At 35.2% G+C, this 9,387-nt stretch overlaps 1 long non-coding RNA gene across 2 annotated transcripts; it reads right to left on the reverse strand.

Moving 5' to 3' along the window:
• Positions 1 to 2,537: 2,537 nt before the first annotated feature.
• LOC116164563 lies at positions 2,538 to 3,258 on the reverse strand. 2 transcript variants are annotated; one of them, XR_004143936.1, is made up of 3 exons: positions 3,190 to 3,258; positions 2,939 to 3,134; positions 2,538 to 2,889 (listed from the first exon to the last, which is right to left on the reverse strand). It is a non-coding gene; the product is annotated as an uncharacterized LOC116164563 (long non-coding RNA). The 2 variants fall into 2 exon arrangements; XR_004143937.1 differs by having other exon boundaries at positions 2,939 to 3,151; positions 3,190 to 3,237.
• Positions 3,259 to 9,387: the final 6,129 nt, after the last annotated feature.

Here is a 9,387-nt window from a genome sequence, read left to right on the forward strand (position 1 = left end):
TCTGCTACTATTTTGCACTAGTGATTTAAACCGTTGTTAGGAGATTGACAAGTTTATTTTGCAGAACTTTGTAATGATCATAGGGGTCCCCCATTCGGCACTAAGATCTTGACTTGCGTTATAGTTACAGTTGATAACTTTGAAGAAAAAATCCATCCAGATCCATCTGGCTTTCATGTCAAAATGTCACAAATATGTACTCACACGTTGTGTTCTAATATGACGGTTATTGTATGTGGTGGGGTGTGAGACCCAGTCAGGAACTTAATAAGCTTTGTACGTAAAAAAAGACAAGAACATGTGAAACATATTACACACACAACAAGGGTTAGGAAAAATCTAGCATAACACACACAAATACAAAAACAAACAAATGAAATATCTCAAGTCGTACAATAAAAACCGGGTATCGAGTCAAATGCAGTTAAACAAATTAATAAAACTATTGTATAGTAAATACAAATGGGAAACAGATAATTAAATTTAGTGCGGAAGCACATAAAATACATCTACGGTCAATTTAGACAAACAACGCATAAAATAAAAAATTGCACATACATAAAAAAGCAACATCAAAAGAGCATGGCTCTATTCAAACATCGGCTACCATTCATTTAACACGAAAGGTACACGTGAAAATGTCAGCAGTATTCATGTTAAAGTCGACCATCTCACAAACAGTCCCCGCAATCTTAACCGAAGAAAAGTTTATTAGAGAACCCCCTTTCTCGTATTACTAAGACACAGAAGCTGCATTCCGCACGAGTTGAAGAAGCAACATGACACAGGGAAGAATCGTCTGAGGTTAGTCGACACTTACAGGGCAACATCACATTGATAATATACTTTTACGTGAATAGATAAATAAATACTTAATAAAACAATATAACGTCATAATCATCGGTACAGTAAAACAAACAAACAAAATTCAGTTGCGGTACATATAAAATAAGGCTTGAACCACGCCATACTTCAAACGAATAGTATTTCAATTCAGATTGATGGTTAATACGACCTGTAATGGCGGTTTTCAAAAATCAAATAATAAAATAAACATTGAGAAAAATCGCCACGCCAGCACGCCACCCGAACGCTTAAAATTAGTATCCGATGTTAACTTTATACACATCTTTATACCAAGCTTCGTCTTGAAAAGCCTTTGTTTTTCGGCATCTGCGCAGAACGGTTAAGGTCGAAGACTTATCACGATTGTTTCATATTTTTTCTCAGACCGCCATTCTTTCACATGAAAGGTGAGTTGCCTAACAGCATTGACTAATACCCCCCCCCAATGTCAATGCTAACAGTAAGGGTATGATCCCAGAACTTTAACTGTAAATATCAAGATTAAATGCTTGTGATGATATTATATGTGAATTATCGACAAGAAGTGTAGTTTTTTCTATTTCAAGACTTCAAGTCATTCACTTATTTTAAATTTACCTATACCAATCCTACTTCCGATTTCGAATTGGCAGCTTCATATTATTTGCATTTGAAAGATTTATCCGTGACAAAGTAATTTCGTATTACACTAGAACACTTTATTATGGTTCGCTAAGGCAGCTTTATTGCACGAGGGGTGCGCGACCCACTCATGAGAACTTCCTAGGAAGACGCGCGTAAAGCATAGCATTGAATCAAGGGAATGTGACTACTCAATAAACGCCCATTTACATTATCCATGGTTTAATTCAGGGGTGAAAAGTACAATTACGCAACGCTCCCCACTTTTATCACTCTTCCTGTTTACATATATAAAACTAACTTTCAGTCGAGGAACAAATGACGTTCGGAGAAAAATCCATAAATGAGCTAAAACGGTCATGTTTCAGCGATTTTTAATTGTAATGGAATTCGTGAACACAGTTGCATTATTATTTTGAAATATGATTTTGTAAAGCTTATCTGTCCGCTTGCATGGATGAACTAAAATTGTTGTCACGCCTCTGCTCACTGCACACACACAACTCGTGAGTAACTTTAATAGATTATTTGCAAACGTTCTGCAATTCAAATGATGACACGTTTAAATTCTCAGTCCTTCGCTTAAGATTCAATTTGAACAAGTTAGTGCCTTCAATGGACAGTAACTTATTTCTCGAAATGTACATTTTTTTAAGTCTAATTAAAAAATGGAAATATAAATAAAAGAGCTCTCTTCGAACTATAACAGCATAAAACAAAAAAAAAGAAGAAAGAAAACCGCAACTTGAGGTATGGGACTTCGTAAATGATTAATTAATTAATGCTTGAATAGCGTACTACAACTACTTGCAACCAACATTCAAAATCAAATACGTCAAAAAGCGCGAAGGTCTCTGAAGGAGATCAGCGTACTCAACATAATCGTACCGCGTTCAAAATTGATTATGTATTAACAAGGAATTACGAACAAATAACGACGTTTAAATAATCCTTGAAGAGGAGTTATCCAATTAATTACGAACTTACTAGTTAACCTAATACCTTATATGAGGCGCTTAAATGCAAAGTGCGACATGTCACAAATTAAGGAAAATGAGTTAACAGCACCATCTTGTGTAGAATTTAATACTTCATAAATCTAATGAACATTCTGTTGCAAAATGCGATGTTATAATAGGTAATTTTCATACTGAAAAGTTGGTAAATAGAAATTTTTTGTGCAAAGTGCGACCTGTCAAAAATTTTTGAATTATATTTGCATTTAGAGCCTATATGGCATATGTCAGAGTTCCAAAATTATGCATAAATGATAAGAAACGACCTTTTTATATTATGATCAAATCGCCGGCAATTTTTTGTGAACATCCATGCGAGTAGCAGTTTTTTGCAATTAAGACGTAAAGGTAAATTGAGAATGCCCATAACTTGAAAATAAAACTTGAAATACGGCACTATTGAATCCTAAAAAGCATTAACATGTAACAATCTTCGATCACACCAATTAACATACCTCTAATTAATAAGAGAACTATTCTAGAAAATAATAATATTACAGCAACGATCGACTTAGATCCTCATGTAAAGCGAAGAGAATTTCTAAAAAGATTGTATGAGATAATGAATAGTCTAGCAAATGGCGATTGGCGGCCAGTTACGTATTGAATGAATCCAATTAAAGCATCCAAACTGGAGAAAATGTAGAAAGTCTATCAACAATAAAATTCTACAAAACATAGGTTAAACAGCCATAATGTAACATACCTATTATAATACTTAAAAATTTCCAATTAAACCCATACGTACTTCAATGATACACCCCGCTTAAGGTTGTTTTGTTACCCAATAAATGAAGTTATACATCACTGGATGGCAGCACGTGTACAAGTATTTACGTAGCCAGTTTTACGCAGCACAATTTGTAATCTCACGTCCGCCTTACGCAGCACAACTTAAAGTATACTACTCTATGACAAGATATAGTACATATCGTCAGTAAACTATAGTCCATATGCGCAGCAATGTAACATAAATTATTAAATCGTAAATGAAACGTCATTTATAACGCGACCGATGTTGTATTTAATAATATGCACCTGAAATGCAATGTAAAAATCCGTTCCCTACGAGTGAAAGTTTCTCAAAACCAGCCGTACGGAGTCAGCGGTTCTCAATACAACATCCGTTGCGCTATAAATGACATTTGATTTAAGACTTATAATATATATTGGTCAGCATATGGTGTAGGTACCTTTCTCAATATTTATACCTGAGAAGCATAAATAATAAAAAATACACGTTTTGAAGCACCACGAAGCCGAATCAAACAAAATCTGGATTATCTCTATCTGTCTGTCTGTCGGTATTCTCATTTTCAGGTAAACGACTGAACCGATTGGAACCAAATTTGGTACATATATGTTTAGACATACCTAAAAGAAAGAGCAGAAAAGCTTTTGGGTAGAATCACGCATGTGCAGATATGCCGGTAGTATAGGTAAATGCTGCGATAAGTTTGCCTTTACTAGAAGCACATGTGGTTAAAATTTCAAAAAATAGCCGATTAAGAAAGATGATATCGCTCAGATTCCGCATGACACATTTAATTTTTACTATGTGCCTTGTTTTTCTTTACTAATTTCAAAGAAATGACTATAAAGTTGGCACATTGCGCAGTATGCGTATGCGCACATCTGGTTTTTACCATATATGCGATATGTCGCCAAGCGGAAAACATATTCTTGGTAACGATTCTACTAGTTGTGTGTCCATTGGTAATAATGCATGCGAATATCTTAATAAATCAACAGTTGTCTTCTGTACGCGCAGACCATGCGCATATTATGTTTTAAATGTAGGTACCAGGTTAGTAGGTATTGTTTCTAACAAGAAAAGAGATATAAAGGATGATGAATATGTAATAATACCTACATAACTGGTTTTAACTTTACCAGCCGCTGGTCAGGCGCAGGAGCAAGCAATTGGTGTAAATTTTCTTGGTTCTTGGTTGTTACTATACCCTAAGCTACCGAATGCAAACAGAACGAACTAAATATCTTGAAAACTGTAAGAGTAGATGCAGCTTCGAGTGGACCGACGGAGAAAGTGGCAATAATAGCGCCTTCCAACATGTATTGGAAAATGCGCTAGAACTGCCCTCTGCCATATTCGCTATGCGCACCACTTTTTTGTAAGACGAACATTTGGTGCAATATGTTTAGGTTATTTCAACGATGAAGTGCGCATAATTTTTTTTTAAAGTCACACGAAGAAACTGTCCGCAATTGCAGTTCCAAATATAAAATTTTGGGGGGACCAGACTTTTCACACGCCCGTTTAAGGGTGCATCTTTGGAAATACAAAATTAGAAAGAATACATCCAAAATCCCAGAGAGTCTTACTTGTTGTGTTCATAAGAAGAAAATGTAATTAGAAACGCAAATTTGGTACCGTTCGGGGGTGTAGCCCCAAGACATAGATTAAAAAATCTATGTCCAAAGCGACACATTTTATCTGCGTCGTGCAAGTACTGGTTGCAATTTAAAAAATGTCCCTTTTTTAATTAAAAACTTGTTTCCAGCCCCACCCCCATTCACCACCCTTAATCAAGTTCTTAGGGGATTGAGATTTTATCTGTGGCATTATTAAGAGGTAAAAACATAAGTGTTTTATGAGATCCGATTATCGCTATTGTGGTACATATCAGAGCCCCACTCTAGCCTCAATATTAGACCAAAAAATCCGATACAACTGAATACCGAACGATTCTCGAGATCTTCGCACATGCATCTTTTTTACAACGCAGGGATTGATTCTGTTCCACCAGACATAGCTTGTAAAACAAATTTTTGAATTAGCATTACTTTTACTTTTATACGAGGTGGGAGGTGCATATACATACAAAATTTCATTTAAATATAACAAATAAAAAAAATGGGATTGCTCAAATACAAAAGTTGGGTTGCACATGCGCAATTTTTTAAAAATTCATCTACTAACACAGAAAACCGGATATTCATATGTTCTTTGTAACAAGAATTATAACAGAACCCTTTTTTTGTAGGTTTGGGCAGTTTTTGGGTTGTAACTTTTTGGCCCGTTAGCCAAAAAACAATAGGGACCTTTCTTATATCCTGAAGAACATGTGTGTCTATTTTCAAAGCGATCGGACGTTTCTACACAAAGTTATCGTGCACAGGGACAGACAGACGGACAGCAATACAAAATTATAAACGATCGCGAGGGTCGTTAATGATAAAATATTTCTATAAAACCCAAGGACCTTGATAAAACCAGAGCATTAAAAGTTGACCAATATATTATGTATATAAGTATTGACATTGATTATACACACTATAAATCAAGTGTATTGATAAGAATCCCAAAATAAATCCAAACACAAAGCCAGTAACAGGTGATGTATTGTATACCTGAAAATTTGACAGAGCAAGAATAAATGATCTGTGGAATAAATTACAATCCTGTTTGTAGCATAATGTAGGACGTATCTAATTACGATAACAAACAAAACACCACCTTTATCTCTAAGAACAAGGTCAGCCTTTGGCGATAATATCCATGTGATAAATTGATGTAAGTATATTACAGGTTGCTATTCTTCGTTAATAGGTCACTGCGTTACCTAAACGTCCATACTGTATACAGACTTTAGCTACACGCTAACAGCGCCATCTTACACGAAATCCACAAATTAAATTACAGGAAAAACGTGGAATTTGATGGCGGCAACTCACATTTTAGCGATCAGGCACTAAAATGTACAAAACTTGAAAAATAAGTAAGTTTCATCCGAAACCAAAATACTACATCATTCTTCAGGGTACTACTTGTGACAAGACACTAATAGTTTGCTACACTATTTGATATTTATTTAGTGGTGTACCTTTAAAGGTTACGTAATATTTTTTTTTCTTTTGTATTAATGCGAAATATGTAGGTATCTCATCACGTAGTTGTCTCAGATGAAGGTGTTACGAATTATCTTTTACGAAAAAAGTAAAAATATTTTGAAATTTGTACATTTGAAATTTGAATTTATATTAACCTCACATTTTGGTGTTAATCCCCCCTTAAATTATCTACCAACGAAGAAAGAATCAGACGGAAAAGGTAAGCTAACGCGCATATCGCCCTCGCCTCGCAAGAACCAATCATAATTCGTCAAGTCCTACATACACTACAATTTGGAAAATACAGTGATCCCCAAACAAACCAAAAAACAGTGATACTCGACCAACGATAATTTATAAGTACAAAAATAAAACTGAGATATCACTTACATTTTGCATCATTCATGGAACGTAATATTTCAAAATCAACTTAAAATCGTAACTAGGTATTTCGAAAAACTGATAACGGCATGCCTATAGTTATTAACGTCATTAGGCCGATATGTGTCAAATAACGGACGCTATTGAATTTTATAAACCGAGGCGTGAATTACGCTTCGACACCGCGCCACAGCGAGGAGTAAATTTTTAGCCGGGGAAACCAATTCAACTGCGGTGTGTGATGGTTTTTCTATGTCGGGGGGATTTTATTTTGATGTTGTTGGGAGTTTATTTTCATGTTGTGGGGAGTTTATTTGGCAGCGGTGTAAGTTTTTGTCTACTACTCGTATTTCAACTTACCCTGCATCTGTTTAATTTTGGAACAAACTGTGCCTCATACACGAGCGATAGGTTCGTGTGCTGCAGTTGCAAATGCTGCTCTTGTTTTCTTAATAAAAGACTACCACTTTAACATTGACGCAATAAATAAGAGTTTATATTATGTTGTTTTGGTCTGGCCGGAAATCTCAACAGTCTCAACCTTGGCCCCAACTTTCTCAATTGAATATACTCGTACATACCTTCAGTAAAATTTTGTTTTCAGAAGACAAATTTTGAACAACTGGAAGTCACATTTGTAAAATGTTTTCAATGCACCTAGTGTACATGATTGTGTAAATACAATTGCTATTCATGATTACAATGAAAATTTTATGCGCATAAAGAGAGCAGCGTTTTAGTTCAATTCACAACTGCAATAACAATCTCTTTAGAAAATTAGAACGCCATTAAACTTTTTAGATGGATTATAGCAATTTCATTTGAAATTCGTATTAAAGTGCTACGCTGATAAATTTTCTGAAAACAAAATGGTATTTATTATACGAAAAAGGAACTTAAACCGTTAATTTGTTTCAGGGTGGAGTAAATGGACGGACTGGTCTAGCTGCAGTGTATCGTGTTCCGCAGGAATACAACAGCGAGTTCGTCATTGTCTACTTAGTGATTGTCCAGGATTTAATGTAGAACAGAGACATTGTAATCTATTTGGGTATGTTTAGTATAATTAATAGTTAAGCCAAAGTTAAATTAACTTTTAGTGATAATGTGACTTTGCGACCAACATGAATTATTACTTTGAATTTTCTTATGTAGATGTATCGATGCGGTCAATCCATTAAGTTTAGAGGATGGAAAGTTTTTCCATCCTTCGAGGGATCGCTGGCAAAAAGTTCCGGATAGACCGACAGCCTGGCGCCTAAAACCAAACTCGTATATTTGGCTGCCCTCCTCTCAATTGTTTCCTGATTTAAACGGTCGAGCGTTTCCAAAGGAATTTACCCTTTTTATTACGCTACGGCTTCAAAATGATGTGAGTAATTCCAATAATTTTAGACATTAATTAATTTTCGACAGCTTTTGTATCTAATGAACTTGTTGAAATATTGTTCACGAGAGAGTAAAGTTACTGAAGGGTTTGTAATTTTATCGAATAATGTAGCTAGGTACGTATAAATGCGCTATAACTTGTAATGTAAGCATTTTTATGTACGACTGCTTGATAATGCGGTGATTACAGTAGCAATTAGTGGCCATAATTTGCAATATTATGGCCTAGTCCATAATGATAAAGTAAAACGGCCGTCTGTCAATGTGACAGTCGTACTTAGGTGTCAATCCAAGGTAAATTCAAGTATTTTAGAAATACTTGACATCTGATGTCAATGATAGGTATATAGATATAGATTTTATCGTTTATTGAATTCCATGAAATTCTCATTTTTAAGGGTTGCTGCAGTCGTACATAAAGCTTTGTACTCGGCTTTGTATGTATCGCGTCCATAAATAGGCTTTATGGGGACTCGCCTTGTTTATTTGTACCTCGCTCGCAAGCTCGCTCGGCTAAATAAACGGCTCGTCCATAAAGACCCAGTTTATGTGCTTGATATATAAATAACTATTATTTAAAATTTTTCATAACAGTTTTGTTACACGTGCTTGATGTTTAGTTTAAGCACACAATTCGCCAGGCGAAACCAATTCCTTATAGCGAAGATTACATGACTTTCACATTTATTTAATTGGACATTGAATAATTTTTGCTTATAGAGGGAAATTTTTATGGAAAGACAGAGTATAGTTCTGAACGGCCCCTCAACATAACTATAACCAAAGATCATACTTGATCGAATAACGATGTGATACGATACTTAGCAGCAGAGGTCGAGAAGCGACCGCAATCTCGACTTAGCATATCTTCACTCAATGACTCATCGCCTATACTCAGGGCTGAGCCACCGTTATTATTTTCATGTCAAAACGATGGACATTTCGCGGCAATTTCGAATCAGGGTAGCAGTCGGTGTTGAAACTGGCTGTTCTTTTTATACTTAGACAAATGAAAAAAGAAATTTAATTTCAGCGTAAGAAAAGAAAAGAAAAGTGAATTAGAACATATAAAATATATTACGCTCACAAGCAGGCGATATCAGGGAAACCTTATTCGGGACACAAACCCTGGCATAGTCCACATAAACACACGAATTAGATTTTAACAAAGACAACAAAACTAAAAGAAAATCCACAAAACATTCTAATTGTGTAACAGTAAAAATCAGGTCGCCAATTTCAAGATTCTAGGAATGTCATATTTTTTCCAAAAACATCAACG

Source organism: Photinus pyralis, unplaced genomic scaffold (assembly GCF_008802855.1).
Source record: "Photinus pyralis isolate 1611_PpyrPB1 unplaced genomic scaffold, Ppyr1.3 Ppyr1.4_LG2, whole genome shotgun sequence".
NCBI lineage: Eukaryota > Metazoa > Arthropoda > Insecta > Coleoptera > Lampyridae > Photinus > Photinus pyralis.